General features: G+C 43.6%; 1 protein-coding gene across 2 annotated transcripts in view; it reads left to right on the forward strand.

Moving 5' to 3' along the window:
* Positions 1-24,523, forward strand: part of PTK7 (protein tyrosine kinase 7 (inactive)) — a 370,128-nt gene that overhangs the window by 340,185 nt on the left and 5,420 nt on the right. The gene's annotated exons all lie outside the window — the stretch shown is intronic.

Consider the following 24,523-nt stretch of genomic DNA (forward strand, 5'->3'; position numbering starts at 1 on the left):
GAATCCTCAGTCATGAGTGACATCACTGATGGAGCCTAGTGTGGGAAGCAATTCTCCAGCTACATTTTCTGGAAGCTTTTGAGTAGGCTTACCATGCATGCATGCCCTTTCCCATCTGCCACTGTCATTCAGGACCTCTTCTGTCTTCTCTTTTCCAAAGAGCTGATTGGACCTTTTGTGTGTGTGTCACAGTCACCTCAACTCTCAAACTTTTTTTCTTTCTTCTTATGTAAGTCTTGTCACTGTCACGCAAGTTTACTTTGGGTGTACAAGACTCCTTAATTTATTTTTATTTTATTTTTTTTACATTTGTACCCCACGCTTTCCCACTAATGGCAGGCTCTATGTGGTAGGCAATGGAGGGTTTAGTGACTTGCCCAGAGTCACAAGGAGCTGCCTGTGCCGGGAATCAAACTCAGTTCCTCAGTTCCCCAGGACCAAAGTCCACCACCCTAACCACTAGGCCACTCCTCCACTCACTAATTTGTTTGATAAGTACATAAGTATTGCCATATTGGGACAGACCAAAGGTCCATCAAGCCCAGCATCCTGTTTCCAACAGTGGCCAATCCAGGTGACAAATACCTGGCAAGATCCCCAAAAAAGTACAAAACATTTTATGCTGCTTATCCCAGAAATAGTTAATTTTCCCCAAGTCCAATTTAATAATGGTCTATGGACTTTTCCTTTAGGAAGCCGTCCAAACCTTTTTTGAACTCTGCTACGCTAACCACCTTTTCTGGCAACAAATTCCAGAGTTGAATTACAAGTTCATCCATTTCAAAATTTTATTTCTTTTTCTGTGTTAGCTCAGTTTAAGCTGCCTGTAGGCCTTAGATCCCCAGCCACTTATAAATGTGTTCCTTATGCAAAAGGGTCATATTCATTGTTGATGCCTGCAATGCCTGGGACCCAACCATGATACCTCTCATTGTATTCTTAGTTCACAAGTGTCAGAGAGGGATTCATGGTGTAGAAAAGAAACAAGAAAAGATCAGTCCATCAACTTTAAGAAGATCAGTCTCCGTGAGTCCAGAAGCTGCATGGACATAGAGCGTGTGTCGATCATCCTCGACATTGAACATGAGTAGATCCCACTGGGAACTCATTGTCCAATTTTCATCTGAAGAAGTGAAAGGATTTATCCTTACCTTCATTGGCACTAAGGGAGTGTGATGTAAGATATTGGCCAGAGGCCAAGATGTCTCCACGCACTGTCGAAGCGTGATATTTAGAGCACTTTGGGACTGAGGTCACCGATATCCTCAAAGCACCCTCAACACCAGGACAATTTATTATTCTTGCATCAGAAAAGATGACAACCTTCATGGAACTGAAACCCCAGTTTGGATAACACCCCAAGTAACTCAGGAGGACGTATTCACTCCTAATGCGATTCCCATGCCTTTGTTGATGGTGGCCTATGAGAAGCATCTCATGCAGAAATCCAAGCAGTGCTGTAGCTTCAGCATTGTTAGCGTTGAGGACAGACATGATCCAGCAGATATTTGAGACCCATGCTTTGCCTGAAAGAAATGCCTTGGCGCTGAAGCCTCAAAGATGTTCAGAGTCAGTCGGCTGCACCAGTGTCCATTTCCAGTGCCTCAGGGGAGGCAGCTTTGTCGATGCACTGAGAGTCCTCATTGTCTCAGAAGGCCTAACGAAGCAGTTGGTCATACAATACAGGTAGAGGCTTGGCTATCACTGACAGATTTTTTCTCTGAGTTAAAGCACACCCATGAGGAACCAGAGGTCTTCTCAGAGGAGAAGTCCACAGGCCTACCATCAGATCCCTCCCTGCATGAGAGATGCAAATCCCAGCCAGAGGAGCTCTCTTTCATTGACTTTGTTCAGGAGATGACTCAGGCCATCTCATTTTGGTTAGAGATGGAACCTAGGGCAGAAATATTGGATATCCTCCCATTCCTCAATCCCCCCTCCTCCAAGGAGGCTGTGACAGTGCCTGATCATGATGGCTGATGGAACCTGGGGGACTCCTTGCCCTTACCTCGTTTTTTAGATTTCAGACCCCAAGGTGTGTTTGAGAAAATAAATACACAACACAGGTTACAGCTAAAACTAAAGCCAGCTTCAGGAGAGACTATCACGCAGCTTCAAAATCCAGCAGCTTTGCCAGATAAGTCTCTGATCTCTCCTTTAACTGAGTTACTTTTATTAGCAAATTTCAGAATATAGATTCATTCTTTGGCATGATAACATAATTGGCAAGCACTTTTTTCTTTCTCAGGCTCTGTCTATTTCATCAATAGATATGGACACAGAGTTGTAGAGGTGGACCAAACAGACCTCCAGCAGCTGGTGAATGATGTAAAATATTTATTGATAAAACACCTCACATTAAAAGGACCCAACACAGGACCATGTTTTGGCGGATAGCCACCTGCGTCAGGGGTCACATGCACTATAAACAAAAAGCAAACAATAAATATGCATACATAATGACAAAACAATGAAACATGTTAAAAGGCTGAAGGCACAACACCAACTAAGTGTCCTTAGTCTGTGCATAAAAATGTAGATAAAAAAACATAGCAAAGTGTGTTCGAAGAAATAAAATTTTAGAATACAAATTCATTCTTTGGCATGAGAACATAATTGGCAAGCAACACACTTTTTCCTTTCTCTAGCTCTGCCCTATCAATGGGTACACCATATCATGTTGGCCCACACACATCCTTCTTTGGCTATGCTCCAGACATTTTCTTTCTCTCTTTCTTTGAGGCCTAGGTTTCAAGGTCTTTTGCTAGTAAATTTGGTTCAATAGACAATTAGCCTAAGCCAAGCACTCGCAGTTCATAGTCTTAAAGACCACTGTTTTCAGTCTCAGAAAAACGTAAACTTACTTCATACATAAGTACATTATTACCATACTGGGAAAGTGAGGATGTTATAATGCCGTTGTATCGCTTCATGGTGCGACCGCACCTTGAGTATTGTGTTCCATTCTGGTCGCCGCATCTCAAGAAAGATATAGTAGAATTGGAAAAGGTGCAGCGAAGGGCGACTAAAATGATAGCGGGGATGGGACGACTTCCCTATGAAGAAAGACTAAGGAGGCTAGGGCTATACAGCTTGGAGAAGAGACGGCTGAGGGGAGACATGATAGAGGTATATAAAATAATGAGTGGAGTGGAACAGGTGGATGTGAAGCGTCTGTTCACGCTTTCTAAAAATACTAGGACTAGGGGGCATGCGATGAAACTACAGTGTAGTAAATTTAAAACAAATCGGAGAAAATTTTTCTTCACCCAACGTGTAATTAAACTCTGGAATTCGTTGCCGGAGAACGTGGTGAAGGCGGTTAGCTTAGCAGAGTTTAAAAAGGGGTTAGACGGTTTCCTAAAGGACAAGTCCATAAACCGCTACTAAACGGACTTGGAAAAATCCAAAATTCCAGGAATAACATGTATAGAATGTTTGTACGTTTGGGAAGCTTGCCAGGTGCCCTTGGCCTGGATTGGCCGCTGTCGTGGACAGGATGCTGGGCTCGATGGACCCTTGGTCTTTTCCCAGTATGGCATTACTTATGTACTTATGTCCATCAAGCCTAGCATCCTATTTCCAACAGTAGCCAATCCAGGTCACAAATACCTGGCAAGATCCCAAAAAAGTACAAAACATTTTATACTGCTTATCCCAGAAATAGTGGATTTTCCCCTACTCCATTTAATAATGGTCTATGGACTTTTCCTTTAGGAAGCCATCCAAACCTTTTTTAAACTCCGTTAAGCTAACCACCTTTACCTCATTCTCTGGCAACGAATTCCAGAGTTTATTTACACGTTGAGTGAAGAAACATTTTCTCAGATTCGTTTTAAATTTACTGCATTGTAGCTTCATCACATGCCCCCTAGTCCTAGTATTTTTGGAAAGCATAAACAGTCGCTTCACATCTACCCATTCAACTCCACTCATTATTTTATAGACCTCTGTCATATCTCCCCTCAGCTGCCTTTTCTCCAAGCTGAAGAGCCCTAGCCACTTTAGCCTTTCCTCATAGGGACATCGTCCCATCCCCTTTATCATTTTCATCGCCCTTCTCTGCACCTTTTCTAATTCCACTATATCTTTTTTGAGGTGCAGCGACCAGAATTGAACACAATATTCAAGTTGCGGTCGCACCATAGAGCGATACAAAGGCATTATAACATCCTCATTTTTGTTTTCCATTCCTTTCCTAATAACACCCAACATTCTATTTGCTTTCTTAGCCGCAGCAGCACACTGAGCAGAAGGTTTCAACGTATCATCAACGACGACACCTAGATCCCTTTCTTGGTCTGTTACTCCTAACGTGGAACCTTGCATGATGTAGCTATAGTTTGGGTTCCTCTTTCCCACATGCATCACTTTGCACTTGCTCACATTAAACGTCATCTGCCATTTAGACTCCTAGTCTCCCAGTCTCATAAGGTCCTCTTGTAATTTTTCACAATCCTCCCGTGATTTAACGACTTTGAATAACTTTGTGTCATCAGCAAATTTAATTACCTCACTAGTTCCTCACATCTCTAGGTCATTTATAAATATGTTAAAAAGCAGTGGTCCCAGCACAGACCCCTACCTTTCTCCATTGAGAATACTGACCATTTAACCCTACTTTCTGTTTTCTATCTTTTAACCAGTTTTTAATCCACAATAGAACACTACTACTACTATAAATCATTTCTCTAGCGCTACCAGTCTTACGCAGCGCTTCACAATTGAACATGAAGAAAAGACAGTCCCTGCTCAAAAGAGCTTACAATCTAAATCAGGACAGACAGACAGACAGGACCAATAAGGATAAGGGTAGGACACACAGAAGGATACATAGGGAAAGGGACTATTGAAGACAGGAAGACAAGATAAAGGTTACGAGCAAGTGACACATTAGGAGTCAAAAGCCTATTCCATGACTCTCCAATTTCCTCTGGAGTCTTTCATGAGGTACTTTGTCAAACGCCTTCTGAAAAGCGAAAGCTACATACATGTAGAAGGTATTCTCCGAGGACAGCAGGCTGAGTGTTCTCACGAATGGGTGACGTTCATGTCAGCCCCTCCGATCGGAGATCGTCACTAGCCAACAGCGTTTGCTAGCCCTCGCGTGCGCACGCGAGACCATCTTCCTGCCCGAACGCGCTCGTGTTTGTCAGTCCAGTACACAGCAAAGACATAGACAAGGGAAGACACAACTCCAAAGGGGAGGCAGGCGGGTTGGTGAGAACAATCAGCCTGCTGTCCTCAGAGAATACCGTCTACAGGTATGTAGCTTTCGCTTTCTCCAAGGACAAGCAGGCTGCTTGTTCTCACGAATGGGGTATCCATAGCCCCCAGGCTCACTCAAAACAACAAACATTGGCCAGTTGGGCCTCGCAACGGCGAGGACATAACTGAGATTGACCTAACTTATTCAACTAACTGAGAGTGCAGCCTGGAACAGAATAAAAATGGGCCTAGGGGGGTGGAGTTGGATTCTAAACCCCGAACAGATTCTGCAGCACCGTCTGCCCGAACCGACTGTCGCGTCGGGTATCCTGCTGTAGGCAGTAATGCGATGTGAATGTGTGGACAGATGACCACGTCGCAGCCTTGCAAATCTCTTGGATAGTGACTGACTTCAAGTGGGCCACTGACGCTGCCATGGCTCTAACACTATGAGCCGTGACATGACCCTCAAGAGTCAGCCCAGACTGGGTGTAAGCGAAGGAGATGCAATCTGCTAGCCAATTAGAGATGGTGCGTTTCCCGGCAGCCACTCCCCTTCTGTTGGGATCAAAAGAAACAAACATTTGAGCGGACTGTCTGTGGGGCTGTGTCTGTTCCAGATAGAAGGCCAATGCTCATTTGCAGTCCAATGTGTGCAGCTGGCGTTCAGCAGGGCGGGTATGAGGACGGGGAAAGAATGTTGGCAAGACAATTGACTGGTTCAGATGGAGCTCCGACACCACCTTCGGCAAGAACCTAGGGTGAGTACGGAGGACTACTCTATTATGATGAAATTTGGTATAAGGAGCATGAGCTACCAAGGCTTGAAGCTCACTGACTCTGCGAGCTGAAGTAACTGCCACCAAGAAAATGACCTTCCAGGTCAAGTACTTCAGATGGCATGAATTCAGTGGCTCGAAAGGAGGTTTCATCAGTTGGGTGAGAACGACATTGAGATTCCATGACACTGTAGGAGGTTTGAAGGGGGGCTTTGTCAAAAGCAAACCTCTCATAAAGCGAACAACTAAAGGCTGTCCCAAAATCGGCTTACCTTCCACACGGTAATGGTATGCACTAATCACACTAAGATGAACTCTTACAGAGTTGGTCTTAAGACCAGACTCAGACAAGTGCAGAAGGTATTCAAGCAGGGTCTGTGTAGGACAAGAGCGAGGATCTAGGACCTTGCTGTCACACCAGACGGCAAAACTCCGCCATAGAAAGAAGTAACTCTTTTTAGTGGAATCTTTCCTGGAAGCAAGCAAGACCCGGGAGACACCCTCAGAGACACCCAAGGAGGCAAAATCTACTCTCTCAACATCCAGGCCGTGAGAGCCAGAGACCGAAAGTTGGGATGCAGAAGCGCCCCCTCGTTCTGAGTAACGAGGGTCGGAAAACACTCCAATCTCCACGGTTCTTCGGAGGACAACTCCAGAAGAAGAGGGAACCAGATCTGACGTGGCCAGAAAGGAGCGATCAGAATCATCGTGCCTCGGTCTTGCCTGAGTTTCAGCAAAGTCTTCCCCACCAAAGGTATGGGAGGATAAGCATACAGGAGGCCTTCCCCCCAATCCAGGAGAAAGGCATCTGACGCTAGTCTGCCGTGGGCCTGAAGTCTGGAACAGAACTGAGGGACCTTGTGGTTGGCTCGGGTAGCAAAGAGATCCACCAAGGGGGTGCCCCACGCTTGGAAGATCTCGTGGACCACTTTGGAATTGAGCGACCACTCGTGAGGTTGCATGATCCTGCTCAACCTGTCGGCCAGACTGTTGTTTATGCCTGCCAGATATGTAGCCTGAAGACACATGCCGTATCGGCGAGCCCAAAGCCACATTCTGACGGCCTCCTGACACAGAGGGCGAGATCCGGTGCCCCCCTTCTTGTTGATGTAATACATGGCAACCTGGTTGTCTGTCTGAATTTGGATAATTTGGTTGGACAGCCGATCTCTGAAAGCCCTTAGAGTGTTCCAGACCGCTCGTTACTCCAGGAGATTGATCTGTAGACCTTGTTCCTGGAGGGACCAACTTCCTTGGGTGTGAAGTCCATCGACATGAGCTCCCCATCCCAGGAGGGATGCATCCATCGTCAGCACTTTTTGCGGATGAGGAATTTGGAAGGGATGTCCCAGAGTCAAATGGGATCGAATTGTCCACCACTGCAGGGATTGAAGAAAACTGGTGGGCAGCTGGACTACATCCTGTAGACTCCCAGCACCTTGGTACCACTGGGAAGCTAGGGTCCATTGAGCTGATCGCCTGTGAAGACGGGCCATGGGAGTCACATGAACTGTGGAGGCCATGTGGCCAAGCAATCTCAACATCTGCCGAGCTGTGATCTGCTGAGACGCCCGCACCCATGAAACGAGGGACAGGAGATTGTCGGCCCTCTGTTCCTGAAGGTAGGCACGAGCTGTCTGAGAATCCAGCAGAGCTCCTATGAATTCGAGTTTTTGAACTGGAAGAAGGTGGGACTTTGGATAATTTATCACAAACCCTAGTAGCTCCAGGAGTCGAATAGTCATCTGCATGGACTGTAGAGCTCCTGCCTCGGAGGTGTTCTTCACAAGCCAATCGTCGAGGTAAGGAAACACGTGCACTCCCAGTCTGCGTAGAGATGCTGCACTACCGCCAAGCATTTTGTGAACACTTTGGGCGCGGAGGCGAGACCAAAGGGTAGCACACAATACTGAAAGTGCCGTGTTCCCAGATGGAATCGAAGATACTGTCTGTGAGCTGGCAGTATCAGGATATGAGTGTAAGCATCGTTTTCCTGAATCATGGGAAGAAGGGTGCCCAGGGAAAGCATCCTGAACTTTTCTCGGACCAGATATTTGTTCAGGGCACTTAAGTCTAGGATGGGACGCATCTCCCCTGTTTTCTTTCCACAAGGAAGTACCTGGAATAGAATCCCAGCCCTTCTTGCCCCAGTGGCACGGGCTCGACCGCATTGGCGCTGAGAAGGGTGGAGAGTTCCCCTGCAAGTTCCTGCTTGTGCTGGAAGCTGAAGGACTGAGCTCCTGGTGGGCAATTTGGAGCCTTTGTGACCAAATTGAGGGAGTATCCTAGCCGGACTATTTGAAGAACCCTCTGGTCGGAGGTTATGAGAGGCCACCTTTGGTGAAAAAATTTTAACCTCCCCCCGACCGGTAGATCGTCCGGCACAGACACTTTGATTGCAGCAATGCTCTGCTGGAGCCAGTCAAAAGCCCATCTCTTGCTTTTTCTGGGGAGCTGCAGGGGCCTATGGAGGCGCACGCTGTTGATGAGAACGAGCGCGCTGGGGTTTGGCCTGGGCAGCAGGCTGGCGAGAAGGAGGATTGTACCTACGCTTAGAAGAATAGGTAACAGTCCGCCATCCCCCATAAAAACGTCTACCAGTTGAGGTAGATGCTGAAGGCGTCCGGCGGGAGAATTTGTCGAAAGCGGTGTCCCACTGGTGGAGCTGTTCTACCACCTGTTCGACCTTTTCTACAAAAATATTATCCCCTCGGCAAGGAGAGTCCGCTATCTGCTGCTGGAGTCTATTCTCCAGGTCTGAAGCGCGCAGCCATGAGAGTCTGCGCATCACCACACCTTGAGCAGCGGCCCTGGACACGACATCAAAAGTATCGTAAACACCCCTGGCCAGGAATTTACGACACGCCTTCAGCTGCTGAAAAGGCTTGGCTTGCTCAGAGGGGAGCTTGTCCACCAAGTCTGCCAACTGCCGCACATTATTCCGCATATGAATGCTCATGTAGAGCTGGTAGGACTGAATTTTGGAAATCAGCATAGCAGAATGGTAGGCCTTCCTCCCAAAAGAATCCAAGGTCCTAGAATCTTTGCCCAGGGGCGCCGAAGCATACTCTCTAGAACTCTTGACCTTCTTAAGGGCCAGATCCACCACACCAGAGTTGTGAGGCAACTGAGTCCGCATCAACTCCGGGTCCCCATGGATCCAATACTGGGATTCAATCTTCTTGGAAATGTGGGGATTAGTTAGCGGCTTCGCCCAGTTCGCCAGCAGTGTCTTCTTGAGGACATGATGCATGGGTACTGTGGACGATTCCTTAGGTGGTGAAGGATAGACCGAAAGCTCAAACATTTCAGCCCTTGGCTCATCCTCCGTAACCAAAGGGAAGGGAATGGCCGTAGACATTTCCCGGACAAAGACGGCGAAAGATAGACTCTCGGGATGAAAAAGCTGTCTTTCAGGAGAGGGAGTGGGATCAGAAGGAAGACCGTCAGACTCCTCATCTGAGAAATATCTGATGTCTTCCTCTGCTTCCCACGAGGCCTCACCATCGGTGTCGGACACCAGTTCATGAACTTCTGTCCAAAGCCGTGCCCGCCTTGACTCCATAGGAAAATGGCCACGGTGGGAGCGTCGAGAGGAAGACTCCCGCACCGGCGGCGATGGAGCTCCCTCCAACGATGTTCATACCCATTTCAACAAATCAGGATGACTTTTATTCTCTGTAATAATTGTGGTGCTTTAGTTTCAAGGCCAAGCATGTGGAGACTTAAAGCTTGTCCTATCTGTCTTCAGCTCGCTAGTTTGTTTCAACTTTTTTATTATATTATCATAATGCCAAATCATTATACATATACCAAATTTAGTACATATACATCTCAGTCAGTTAAGTATAACATCAACAATATTTTGTAATAACAATTTCCCCCCCCTTCCCTTCCCCCCCTCCCTCCCTTCCCAACCCTCCCTTCCGATAAACTGACATACTATTGTAAGATTGTTGACAAAAACAAAAAAATAATAATATATATATTTATAACATCATTTACATAATAAAATAAATATTATCATCCTCCACTGCCTATGTTTTTCATTTGTTACCCTTTGATCTCAGCTATATGATATACCCCCTATTACAACTTGGTCAATAGACCCCCCCTCCCCCCCTATTAACCTATAGATAAGTCTTCTATTACCACAATTGACATCCAAAAAAAAATATATATATATATATATATATATATTTATATATTACAAAGTATTAAGAATTCGACTTCTCCCTTTGAGTCATCCCGTCCAAATAACCTCCCCAAATCTTTAGAAAGCGCATTTTTCGCTTGTATGTTCCTTTTGCCTCTCTCGCTTCCCAAGTTAGCAATTGGTGTACCTGGTTCCGCCAATGCCAGAAGGTCGGAGGGTGTGCGGAGGTCCAGTGCTGCATTATACATTTTTTTGCGATGAGACATAATTTGTGACACAGCATTATTTTGTCTTTGTTTAATCTGGGATAGGCGTCATGTTTATCTAATACTAAACACAAGGGATTCAATGCTATGTTACATTTCACAATTGTAGACAGAAATACAGCTATTTGTCTCCAGTATCGTTGTATTGTGTCTGGGTAAAATAAGCCCTATGTAGAATACGAAACGCACATACCCTAAGGCCTGCCCCTCCTACTATTCTGGGTATATCCTGTATTTGTTTTACAATATTCCATTCTGTCAATGCCCTGCCTATATCTGTTTCCCACTTCTGACGGAGTTGGCTAACCTCTCTCCCAGGCATCAGTCCCCACAGTTTCAAATGTATGCTGGAGATCGATGGGACCTCTTCAGCTATTTCTTCAAAGAATGTTCTTACTTTCTTACCTAATTGCTTCCTAATCTCTTCTGTATTTAGTGTGTGCACATAATGTGTGAGTTGGCAATGCGCAAAATGGTCCCTACATTGTGCAGCAATTTGCATTTGTGTTACCGCTTTGATATGCCCGTCAGCCCCCAGTATATCTTTCATGGTTACTATGCCATTTCTTTCCCATGTGACAAAGGTTTGATTCTCCATCCCCGGCATAAACATCGGGTTGCCCCGAATAGTTAGTAGCTCAGTGATAGATGGGTCTCCCCCCCAGGAGTTTCCCTATATATCTCCATGCTTCCCTGATGGGCTGTAGCAATACACTATGTTTAAATCTATGGGGGAGTATTTTATTCTGAGTATGTAATAGCGCTATATAATTATATGGGGCAAAGTACGCTGTCTCATACTCAAGTGGTGTATGAGCTGATGTGTTCAATAACCAATCTCTAACCTGTCGTAGCAAGCAAGCCATATTGTAGTATTTAATATTTGGAATCCCCATTCCCCCTTGTCTCCACCCGCCTAGTAGGAATTTCTGTTGAAGTTTGGCCCTTTTCCCCGCCCAACAGAATTTCATCAGGATTTTATAAAAGCATTTTATGTCAGTTTGCTTGAGTCTTAGTGGTAAAACCTGTAAAACATACAGCCACCTCGGCATTATTACCATCCTCGCTAAACATATCCTCCCTGCCAAAGATATCGTAAGGTTGTGCCAGGAATCTAACTGGTGCATGGTCTGCTAACATTTAAAACATATAGGTCTCTTGTATTTACCGGAAGCAAGATGCCCAAATATTTAAAACATTTAGTTGCCCATTTTAACGGGAAATCTATGGGCCATAAACTATGGGCATCCGATTTGTCAAGATTTAGCGTGAATCCCGAGTAATCTCCGAATTCACTAAAAATTTCTAATACATTACCCAGCGCTTCTTTTGGGTTCTTTAAAATGATTAGCAAATGCAGCCAATTTGAACATCTGATGTTGTATGTCTACTCCAGGCACCGCTGGGCAATCCCGAATATCCCTAATTAGAGGGTCCAAATATAATGCAAAAAGTAAGGGCGATAACGGGCAACCTTGTCTCGTTCCCCTGCCTATATGAATTTCCTCAGATAGGTTCCCATTAACCATTACTTGCGCTCGAGGGGCTGCGTACAGAGCTCTAATCGCCTGTACAAACTCGCCTTGTATACCATACCCCTCCATCACCTCATATAAGAAAGACCATTCCACTCTGTCAAACGCCTTTTCAGCGTCAAAACTAATCATTAAAGCTTGTTCATTAGTGTGCCCTAGATATTCCAATGATGTCAAGATTCGTCGGATGTTCTTGGCAACCGACCTGCCCTGCACAAAGCCAACTTGAGCTTCATGAATTATTTTTGGTAGAACACGGCCTAGTCTATTTGCTAAAATTTTTGCGAATATTTTTGCTTCATGGTTAATAAGCGATATAGGTCGATACGACGTTACTAGTTGCGCATCTCGATTAGGCTTTGGAAACACAATTATACGTGCTAGATTTAAATGCTCAGGTAGTGTACCATTTGATATCCATTCATTAAACACTTTAGTTAATGTAGGTACAATCGACTCTCCCACTAATTTGTAGAAGTCTGCTTTGTATCCATCGGGACCTGGCGCTTTGCCCTTCTTACTGTGTCCTATAGCCCATGTGATCTCATCCTCACTAATCTCCTCATTCAATAAATTGCGGTCGTGCTCGTTTATCTTTGGGATCGTAAGGTTTTGAAGATATTGCTTGCCTGATAATCCTTCCTGTTCTGTGGAGCTGTATAAGTGTTGATAATATGTTTTAAATGCCTGTCTGATTTCTTTATTAGAATGTATCAAATTCCCCTCTTGTGTTTTTAAACTAGTGATATTTCTGGAAGCGTATCTAGGGGCAATGATTCTTGCCAAAAATTTCCCTCCCTTATTCCCAAATTTATATAATTGAAATCGATAATATGTTTGGGATTTCACTTCCCTGTCATGAAGTAAGGAGTTGAGAGCCGCCTGTATCTCCAGCACCTCCTGTCTAAGTCAAGGACAAGGATTTAAGCCATAGTGTCTATTCACTTCTCGCAATTGTTTCTCAAGTCGCAAAATTTCCCTATCTCTTGCACGTTTATATTGGGTAGTGAAACTGATAATTTCTCCCCGCAAGACCACCTTTGCGGCTTCCCAAAAGTTAGTTGAGGTTGATGCTGTTTCCTCATTAAAATGTTTGTACTCAGCCCATTTCGTTTGTAAATGTTCTCGAAATTTCACATTATTTACTAGATACGTTGGGAACGTCCACCCCCGAAACTTCTCTTCTTCCGACCCCCCCACCCAATTCATATGTACCGTCGCATGATCCGAGATTACGCACGGTCCTATGTCTGCGTCTCTAACTGTGGGAAATAGTGTGCTTGATGCTAGTAGATAATCAATCCTGGAAGAGGTGCCATGGGCCCTCGACATATGTGTATACTCTCTAATCCCAGGATGCAATGTCCTCCATATATCTATGAGATCTAGTGTGGTGCAGAATTTAGGTAACCCTCTAGTTTGTGTCCGGTGGGTTGTTGCCGAAGGGTGCGAGCGATCTAATTGTGGGTCCCAGGTCATATTAAAGTCTCCTCCCAATATTATGGTATTGATTCTAAGTGTACTATTTTTGCCACAAGTTTCTTGTAGAGTTTAAGATCTAAGACATTTGGAGCATATACACTGCCCAGTAAGAGTTTTTGTCTATTAATTGTGACAATAGCTAACACATATCGTCCCTCTGGGTCCTGGATTATCTTATGAATATGGCTTGCTATACCTTTTCTAATGAGAATTGCCACACCCCTTTTTCGCCCTATCGCTGCTGTTGACACACATTCCCCCACCCACCATTTATTCAGCTTAGCATGTTCTTCTTCAGATAAATGTGTCTCTTGTAAAAAGGCTATGTCAGCTCTAAGCCGTTGGAGGTGTCTTAAGATTTTTGATCTTTTTATGGGCGAAGGGATACCTCCCACGTTCCATGTCACAACCTTAATTAGTGCGTCTGTTTTTGCCCATCCATTTCCATATTTTTGTGTGATCTTGGTGCCCGAGAGGAGCCAGCCCAGCCTCCAGCCCCTCCCCCTCTGTTCTTGACATTCGAGCGAGCAATCTATCCCTCTTTTCAGATATCATTTGTGTTTTCTGGTAAATTCTCTTATAACCCCCCTCCCTCTTCCCCTCCCCTGTTCCTCCCCTCTCCCTGTGAATCCCCTCTCCCCCCCTACTATCCCTTTCTATTCCTATTGGAATCAGGTCACTATCAACGCCTCTCCCTTTTTTTCTGTTCTAATTTGTATTTAATATATTCGTCATCCTCTAATCATCTTTATTTCCCCTCCCCTCCTTATACTCTTCTAGCCATTCCCTGTAGTTCCTACCCTTATACCGTTAATCCCCTGTTTTATGTGACTTTGTTATTGCTTCCCTCTGTGTATTAACTCAATGATGGGTCTCTTATATGTTTTATGTCCCCTATAATGATGAGTAACAGATTTCAATCTTTAACAACTCAGTGCAATTTAACATGAACATCAATACCGTGTTATATGAATACTCAACATTCCTCTCTTCGTCTCTGTATTATCTACTATTAGATTAGCTCAGTAAGTCTATGGTGATCATCTTCATAAACTTATATGGTTTCCACAGGCCCAAACCAATGTTATTCCATCTGTTTCTCGCTGCTGCCATGTTGCAGCTTCATTTGTAATCCAAGGTTCCTGTGCTGGTAGCAAAGTCAACTATTTCGATTATAGTCCCACGTGTATATTGTGGGTCATTCTATCTGAGCCCAAACATTCACATTATAGCTCTCTTTAAAGTTTCTTCTTATGTTTTGCTATCTCCACCATAGTTTATATTTATCTTTAATCTGAGATCCTGCAATTCCATTTAAAAGTAACAACAGTACAGCTTGACACAGTTATTCATCATACCTTTCTTCATCTCTGTAATAACTGCTGCTAGTTTAGATCAAGATGTCTTTTATGGCTATGGTTAAGTTAGTGATCCTAGGTGGTTTTCATGGTCCCTATTCAAACTTGTTCAATCTGTGTCTCAATGCTGTCCACTATAAATGCAGAGTCAGCTAGTGGGAGAGGAAATCCACCAGGAAAGCGGAGAACTCAAACGCCCCACGGTAAAAACAATAGTGTAAAAGAAGTGAGAGAGCGACCAAGGATACCAGAAACTGGAGGATGTTTGATAATGAACAGTTTTATTAATAATTTGAAGACTCGACACAACGTCGTGTTTCGGCCGTCAGGCCTGCATCAGGAGTCTATAAAAACATACATTTATATAAAAAAGTGGAAAAGACAAAGTATAATACACGCAAAAAAATGTAAAACAATAAGTTTGTAAATTAAATAAACTTATAAATTTTGAAAATTTATGTGTATCAATATGGTCGAAGAAGTTTTAAGGAATACACACAAATACAAGCTAAAAACATACTATATGTGAAATGGCGATGCAATAGATGTATTTCAAAAGCAAAAAACATCATGCAAAAACACACATAGAATTGAGCAAAAAATAACGAAGAAATATAAAGCACACGTGTGTTGATTAGGGGAACAAATAGTTAAAAGCCTTGATGTCATAACATAAAAACTTAGGTGCCATTATATGTACAGCATTAAAATGACATACATATTAAAACTATTTAATGGGGGGTCACGTGACGCCATGATGCAGGGCTGACGCTGGATAGCTAGGCTCCGCGCACATTCGCCCAAAAATCAGCAAATTCGACGGTCCCGAGGAGAGAAACGGCGCTGTCTGGTGTATGAAAGAAGCGGAAATCGATAGCGATCGATAAAACGGCGCAGAGGCACGGCATGGCGGCGAAAACAGTTCGCAGAGAGAGAGACAAGACTAAGCCGGCCGATGCCAAGATGGCCGACCAGCGTGAGATCGGAGAGCTAGCTGTGGGATCCGCGTGGTTAGCAGAAATTACCGCGGAGGTAACTGCAGCGGTTGAGACAGCGCTGGACAAGAAGCTTCAACAACTTTACGATCGCACAGAGGAGGCTCATGAACGTATTGATAGCATGAGCTTAGAGTTGGATGAAGGCCTGCAGCGCATATCAGAGGTAGAGGAGAGCGTGGAGGCACAGAAGGAGTTAAACAAAGAACTGGAAAAGAAAGTGCAGGATCTGGAGGTTAAATTGGATGATTTGGAGAATCGCAGCAGGCGCAATAACCTGCGCCTGATTGGACTACCAGAATCCTTATTGGATAGGGATCTGCCCAACTTCTTGGAAGGATGGCTGCCAAAGACTTTACATATAGAGGATAAAGTATCACAATTCTGTGTGGAGCGAGCCCATCGGGTGGGGACCACGAGGCAGTCAGGGAACAGACCAAGAGTGGTGATCCTAAAGACTCTTAATTTCAGGCATAAACAATACATATTGGATGCGCTTCGAGGTGGGCAAGCACTTACCTATGAAGGGAGAAAAATCCTTTGCTTCCAAGATTATTCACATCAGGTGCAATTGAAGAGGAAATCCTTCGCGCCATTATGCACGGAGTTATATAACAAGAAGATAAAATTTGCACTCCTATACCCTGCCAAGCTCAGACTCACCATAAATGGTGTAACTCAATTTTTTGAACAGGTGGAGGCAGCTAAAGAATATATACAACAACATGGAGAGCTTAAATGAAGCAGAGGTAATGTGCAGGATGGAACAGCGGCATAAAAGAGGACGCTGGAGATTATATTATAGCTTTATAGTGGAAAGCAGATTGGGAGAATATTGACCTGACCTTTTGGATTGAGAACATGACTGATGGACTCTTGATAGATTGGACAGATATATTTCGGGAGTGCGGGTGTTTTTGGAGTGCGCCCAAGACAGTGTTCTGGATGTACCTAGCACATCTCGACGCCATTTGACTGCAGGAGATGACGACATGGCAGAGCTAAATAAACTGCTTTGGGGCTCTTGGAAATGAAGTAGAAGTCAGAAGTCTACAGGGTCTGATCATATAAGAACTAAGTAACATTGGCCACCGGAGGAGTTACACAGGAATGGAAGTGTGAGACAATTAAGATATGATGCTAGAGATATAACACATAAAGTTTTGTATGTTGGGGAAGTTGGGGAAGCTGGGGGAAGAATCAGGAGGGAGGGGGGGATGTGTGATATGTTGGTGGGTGAGTGCAGGTGTTATAGCGTGACTAGTTCTGGGAACAGGAGGGCTAGGGGGGAAGGATAGGGGAATAGGGAATAGACAGGATACATATGGGAGGGAGGGGGGAGGGATTAGAGGGCGGGAAGTAGGGGAACGATTACCAAAAAATGATAGATGGAGATATGTGAGTGAGTGGAACGTTGAATGGCTGCGACACAGAGTGGTGGGGGTGGTGCTGCTGGGACACCATGTCTACCTGCTTTTGGATAAGAGGCATGAGCGGGGACATGTAAGAGATGACGGAGGTTGATGGGCCTTAAAGTATACTCCTGGAATGTGGGGGGAATTTCCTCCCCCATTAAAAGAAAGAAAATCCTTCATAGTCTTAAAAAGAAAAGGGCAGATGTGGCGCTCCTTCAGGAAACACATTTATCAAAGCAGGAGCATGAGAAGCTGAGAACTTGGTGGGTGGGGACCATATTGGAGGCCCCGGCAGTAGGGAAAAAAGCGGGCGTTGTTATTTTATTTCATAAAGCTCTACAGGTGGAGGTGGAACAGGTGTGTGTTGATCCTGAAGGGAGGTATATAATAGCACAGGTAAAAGTGAATGGCAATATATGTCTCATTAGTAATATATATGCTCCCAATGTGTATTGTAAGAAATTTTACCATTTAATCATTAGTAAGATACAACACTTCAACGTCAAAAATAAGATAATAGGAGGGGATTTTAATGTGGTGGCGGACACAATGTTGGATAGATCACACGGGACAGCAAGCACGATGGTGGGGGCCGGTAAAGGCATAAAACTGCTATGTGAAACATTGGGAGTGGTTGATGTGTGGAGGGTATTGCATCCAAATACTAAAGACTATACACACTACTCAAGAGCCCATCACACTCAATCAAGGATTGATTATCTATTGATAGATGAAGAGAGCTTCACACATATAGCGGAGGCCGATATTGATCCTACGATTATATCAGATCATGCGGCTATATATATCAAATTTCAAGATAATACCTCACATAATAGACAGTATAGGTGGGCATTCCCTATGGATCTATATAAGGATTCGGAGTTTTGGACTTATATCAGAGCAAAGTGGAAAGAATATTCATTACACAACGCATCTCACAGGCATACCCCGATATTGTTTTGGGAAGCTGGAAAGGCTGTCCTAAGGGGAGAGATAATAGCGTATAGCATCAGAAAAAAGAGACGAAGAGATAAAGAGATCATAAGATTAGGAGATAGCCTGATACGGTTGAGGAGAGCTTACGGACAGCAATCCGCGGACCACCTTCGTGAGCAATTATTAGCCACGCAGACATCTCTGAATGAGCTATTACATCAGCGTGCTAATAAATCAGCAGAGTATTACAGATACCAATTGTATAAGTTTGGTAATAAGACAGGGAGGATGATGGCAGGATTAGTAAAAAGGGGGAAGGGACAGAGGAGAGTGCTAGCCATTCGGACACAGGAAGGGGGATTGGTACATACTGATGCAGAGATACTAGATGTATTTCATGACTATTATGCTAAGTTGTACACTAAGAATGAAAAGGAGGATTTGGATCCAGATATTTATCTTGAGAATGTTAAACTGCCGAAGATAACAGTGCAGCAGCAAGAAGAGCTAAACAAGCCAATAGAAGTAGAAGAGGTCCTGAGAGAAATTAGAGGCAGTGCATTACATAAAGCTGCGGGGCCAGATGGGTTCAGGGCAGAACTGTATAAGATCTTAATGCAAGATATAGGAGATCCACTGGCAGATGCCTTTAACAAGTCGGTGGAATTGGGGGAATTACCGCAATCCTTATGTCTAGCGGATATTATGGTTTTTTTGAAACCAGGAAGAAATGTGATCTTACCAGAATCCTATAGGCCTATATCACTTATTAGCTATGAAGCTAAACTATTGGCTCAGATCTTGGCTGCTAGACTGGCAACAGTGCTGACACATATAGTGGCGCCCCCGCAGGTGGGATTTATACAGGGAAGACAGAGTGGGAAGAATATTAGGTTGATATTGGCCACGATGGAGAGAGTGCGAAGAGAAGGAGGGGAATCCCTCTTGATCAGCTTCGACGCCGAAAAGGCGTTCGATCGGGTTGAATGGGAGTTTTTATTCGCATCGCTCAGGGCATATGGCTTTGAGGGATTTTTTACACAAGCGATATCCATTCTGTATAAGAACCCGACAGCAAGGGTGTTGGTTAATGGTACTTATTCACGATGTTTCCCAATAAATCGGGGAACTAGACAGGGTTGTCCTCTGTCCCCCTTATTATTTGCCATTACATTGGATCCCCTGATTAGAGAAATTCTGGGGAATGTGGAGATAGAGGGGATTAAATTGGGACACCAAGAATTTAAAGTTGCGGCGTTTGCTGATGACATTTTAGTCCATTTGGCGAGACCGGAGGAAACGTTGCCGGTGCTGATGGAAGTATTTGCAGAATACGGGGCTTTTTCGGGCTTTAGTTTAAATTTTCAAAAATCAGAAGGACTACCCACTAGCAGCATGGTAAGGGAGAGGTGGAAGGGATCATTTCCATTGAAGTGGGCGGATCAGGAATTTAAATACTTGGGTATAAAATTAACGGGGGACTTGAGAAGATTATATAGAAGAAACGTTGATGAGTTATTAAACTATACAAGGAATCAATTGGATCTATGGGAAGGACTGCCGTTAACACTGAGTGGCCGAATTGGTATGTATGCCATGATGCTGTTCCCGAGATGGCTATATGTCTTAAGACAGCTGCCAATATTGCTACAGATCAAGGATGTAAAGAAACTTAGGAGAATGGTGACTAGATTCTGCTGGGGTGGAAAGAAGGCCAAAGTTAAACTGGAATATATGTATGGGAGTAGGAAAGAGGGAGGCTTAGGGATGCCTGATATCCAACAATATAATTGGGCATGTTTGACCAGACATTTAGCGGACTGGATATTAGATTCAGAGGAACATACGGCGTGGAGTACGGAGTGTGTGCTGTTTGAGCCTTATCACCCCTACTATATGATGCATGTTCAAGGAAAGTGGATACCTAAGGGATGGAGTCAGCATCTCTTGTTACAACCAATGCGACGGGTATGGCGATATATTTTAAAGGGATTAAATAAGAATCCACATTATACAGATCTGCTTCCTCTGGTGGGGAATAGTGCCTTTGATCCTGGGAATACACAACCGAGATTCAGAAAATGGGCACGGGAAGGGATAGTATTAGTGGCCGATGTTATGCAGGATTCGGGGAAGATTATATCTAGAGAGGCCTTAGAGAATATAGTGGGAGCTGAGAATGTGACATGGTATGATTATTATCAATTACATAGTTACATTAAGCAGCTAAATTCTGCTGGATGCGAGAGAGGGATGTATGACTTATTGGTGAATTTATTTCTGCCACAAGGTAGAGAACAGACCTCAATCTCAATACTTTATAAACAGCTGAGAATGATTTTCCCGCCCCGTGGATATGAGGAGGTTGCTCGGAGGTGGTCTGCGGATATGAGAGTGGAGGTTCGAAGCGGAGATATAGCCCAGGCTCTGAAGGAGATAGTATATAAAGTGACCAGTGCACGACATAGGGAGATTCAATTTAGAATTATTATGAGAGCATACTTCTCCCCTGTACAGGCCTACCATGCTGGTAGACTTACAACACCACAGTGCAGCAAGTGTAACTTTCAGAGAGCATCACTTTATCATATGCTGTGGGAGTGTCCGGACATTAAGGAATTTTGGGATAATATTAGGAAATTTTGTGAGACATTAATTCATAAGACAATTAGATGGGCACCTAAAAATCTAATATTGGGTCCAGGGGGGAGAGGGCTAAATCTGAAACATACAGAAGGTATATTTATGTATAAGGCTATAATAATAGGGAAGCAATGTATTATGCAATTTTGGACCCAGGAAAGTGGACCCTCTTTCTGGCAGTGGAGGAATTCACTTCATGCCTTGGTGCTGCTGGAGGCGCGTGAGGTACATCGAAGCCCTAGGAGTAAACAACGATTCTGGGAGATTTGGGAGCCATATGTGCAGGCCCTGTCAGGTAGAGCCCGCAGCTTACTAGTAAACTCACTCTCATTGTAGCTTGGGATAAGGAAGAAGACTGGGTAGAGTAGGCTGGAGTGGGAGGGAGGGGGGTGGGTGAGGTGATGGGAGGAAGAGGGAGGAGGGAGGGAAAGGGGGGGATGTGTGCTGGGCTTATGCTGCAATTGATGAAACTGAGACCAGATAAAGGAATGTGATTTCTGAAGGAAGGGGGTTACATGCAATGAGGGGGGAAAGAGTGTATTATCGTATCGATATGTATCTATTGGTATGAATGGAGGATTCTGAGAGTGATGTTCTGGGTGTATTATGGGATGGCAATGGAACAGCTTGGTAAGCGGAGCCTGGATATGCAAGATGCAGATCAATTTAATTTATAACCAGTAAAGCCTGTTTGAGATACTGACATAATGCAGGACTGCTGTGATTCTCCTGCTAAGGAGTGATGACTTGCTGGCTGACGGAGGCTGATATAATAGAGTAATGGAATGAAGCTAAGTACACAGAACGACATCAGTGATATATATTTATTTTTAAATTTTATTACATTATGAATAAAACCAAGCACACAGAATGATATCAGGGATTTGCATTTATTGTTCACAAATCTCATTGCATAATACTCTGATCACTAATGGATATATTTCAGAAATCGCAGACAGAGATGTTGATAATAGCTATTTATGACATTATTGCTTGCATAAGCCAGGGTTAATTAATACAGTAATTTAGAGGAGGGAGGGGAGGGGGGGAGGGAAGGTGGGGGGGGGGGGGGAGAAAAGAAAAATTGATGATAGCGGTTTTGCTGTATTAGTGCAGGATGGCAATGTTAAATGCCTGAGATGTTATGTTAATATGGAATTGTTTTGGAGATGCATTCATCAATAAAAATTATTAAACCTAAAACTATTTAATGTAAAATACATGTAATGTGATGTCACTGATATGAATAAGTGAATGATGAGATGCAAAGTTAATGGATAAAATTATATAGAAAAAATGGCAAATTTAGATATCTGAGATAAGGATAACATCAGACAATAAAAAATAGAAAATACAAATCAAAAAACAAAAACTCCAATATTCTATTTAAAATAACACTGACCTGCTTTGCGCAGTGCTGCGTAGCAATGGTGACGACAGACCTTTTAAAATTTTACAGCTGTCTGTCAGAAGATATGAAACATAAAATGTAAGAATGAATGACACCTGGTGATTTGATATAAAAATTGTGTGATATGTTGGGAGACACTGACCTCTAGGGCAAAATATTGCAAAATAACGTTGAAGATAATCCTTCGGACGTAACGTTGTAGTCTGTTGAAAAGAATAATGAAGAAATATGTACACAACTAAATGTGCTTGAAAAACAAAGATGATGCAGAGAGTTGAAAACCAGGGAACTCAAACACTACCAGAAATATAAGGGAACAGGGGCAGTGGTTAGACTTGAATCACTTAAAACCAAGATCAGGAAATGGAGAGGAGGCGACCTGGATAGACAACTGCTACAGGAAGAACAGAAACTTATTTTTGATCTTAACACCCTGACACCTGATGGATTAAACAACGAGATTGACTACCGGCCATTTCTATGAACATTCTTTTTAACACAGTCAATATTTAACGAATACCCATACAATCAGTATTTTTTCCACCAGTATTTTCCTCCTTTTTTATTATCTTCTTATCTATTTTGCCCTAGAGGTCAGTGTCTCCCAACATATCACACAATTTTTATATCAAATCACCAGGTGTCATTCATTCTTACATTTTATGTTTCATATCTTCTGACAGCTGTAAAATTTTAAAAGGTCTGTCGTCACCATTGCTACGCAGCACTGCGCAAAGCAGGTCAGTGTTATTTTAAATAGAATATTGGAGTTTTTGTTTTTTGATTTGTATTTTCTATTTTTTATTGTCTGATGTTATCCTTATCTCAGATATCTAAATTTGCCATTTTTTCTATATAATTTTATCCATTAACTTTGCATCTCGTCATTCACTTATTCATATCAGTGACATCACATTACATGTATTTTACATTAAATAGTTTTAATATGTATGTCATTTTAATGCTGTACATATAATGGCACCTAAGTTTTTATGTTATGACATCAAGGCTTTTAACTATTTGTTCCCCTAATCAACACACGTGTGCTTTATATTTCTTCGTTATTTTTTGCTCAATTCTATGTGTGTTTTTGCATGATGTTTTTTGCTTTTGAAATACATCTATTGCATCGCCATTTCACATATAGTATGTTTTTAGCTTGTATTTGTGTGTATTCCTTAAAAATTCTTCGACCATATTGATACACATAAATTTTCAAAATTTATAAGTTTATTTAATTTACAAACTTATTGTTTTACATTTTTTTGCGTGTATTATACTTTGTCTTTTCCACTTTTTTATATAAATGTATGTTTTTATAGACTCCTGATGCAGGCCTGACGGCCGAAACATGACGTTGTGTCGAGTCTTTAAATTATTAATAAAACTGTTCATTATCGAACATCCTCCAGTTTCTGGTATCCTTGGTCGCTCTCCCACTTCTTTTACACTAGAGCAGTGATGGGCAACCTTTTGAGCTTGGTGTGTCAAAATTCACCAAAAAACCGAGCATAACTCGGGTGGTGTGTCACTTCAAGAAAAATCACTGCTACTAGGACCGCCCCCGGGCCCCCCTCTACCCGAGATCGCTGCCCACCCAAGGTCGCCGGGCCCCCCCTCCACCCGCTACCGGGCCCGGAACTAACCTTAAAGCCTCCCTCCACGTCGCAGCAAGCAGCAGCAGGGCAGACCCCTCCTCCTTCCCTCTGTGCTCCACCCTCGCGGACGTTACGTCAGGCGAGGTCAGGACACGGAAGGAAGGAGTGGCCTGCCTTGCCGCTGCCCGCTGCGACGCGAAAGGAGGCCCCAAGGTCAGTTTCCGGGAGCGAGGAGGGAGGGTGGACCACACTGCGGCGGCGCCGTGTGTCATCGAAAATGGCTGCGCGTGTCAGTGCTGGCACGCGTGTCATAGGTTCGCCATCAGGGCACTAGAGTCAGCTAGTGGGACCATGTTCACAGTTGAATGCTGTATTATATCCTTTCTGTATCTTAGTGTTAGTTCTGCTATTTTTTGTTTAACCCAATTTCAACTCTAAGGTGAAAGTTGAGGTTTCTTGAATCTGGTAAGCAAGCCAAACCACCACAAGGGTGGAGGTACACAAATTCCTACGAAAAGTAGAATCTGAGGAAAGGGGGAGTAGGAGGAGTAGGCTCTTGAACAACACTAGTAGGCCTACTAGTGTTGTTCAAGAGCCTACTCCTCCTATTCCCCCTTTCCTCAGATTCTTGAATCTGGTGCCATCGATTGGTGCTCTAGTTATTTAGCTCTTCTAATTTTATACTTCCCTCGTGTGAGTAAAGTGGCGCCTCAGTTCTCTCCTTCCAGTTGTTCTAGAAAT

Source organism: Microcaecilia unicolor, chromosome 3, assembly GCF_901765095.1.
Source record: "Microcaecilia unicolor chromosome 3, aMicUni1.1, whole genome shotgun sequence".
Lineage (NCBI taxonomy): Eukaryota > Metazoa > Chordata > Amphibia > Gymnophiona > Siphonopidae > Microcaecilia > Microcaecilia unicolor.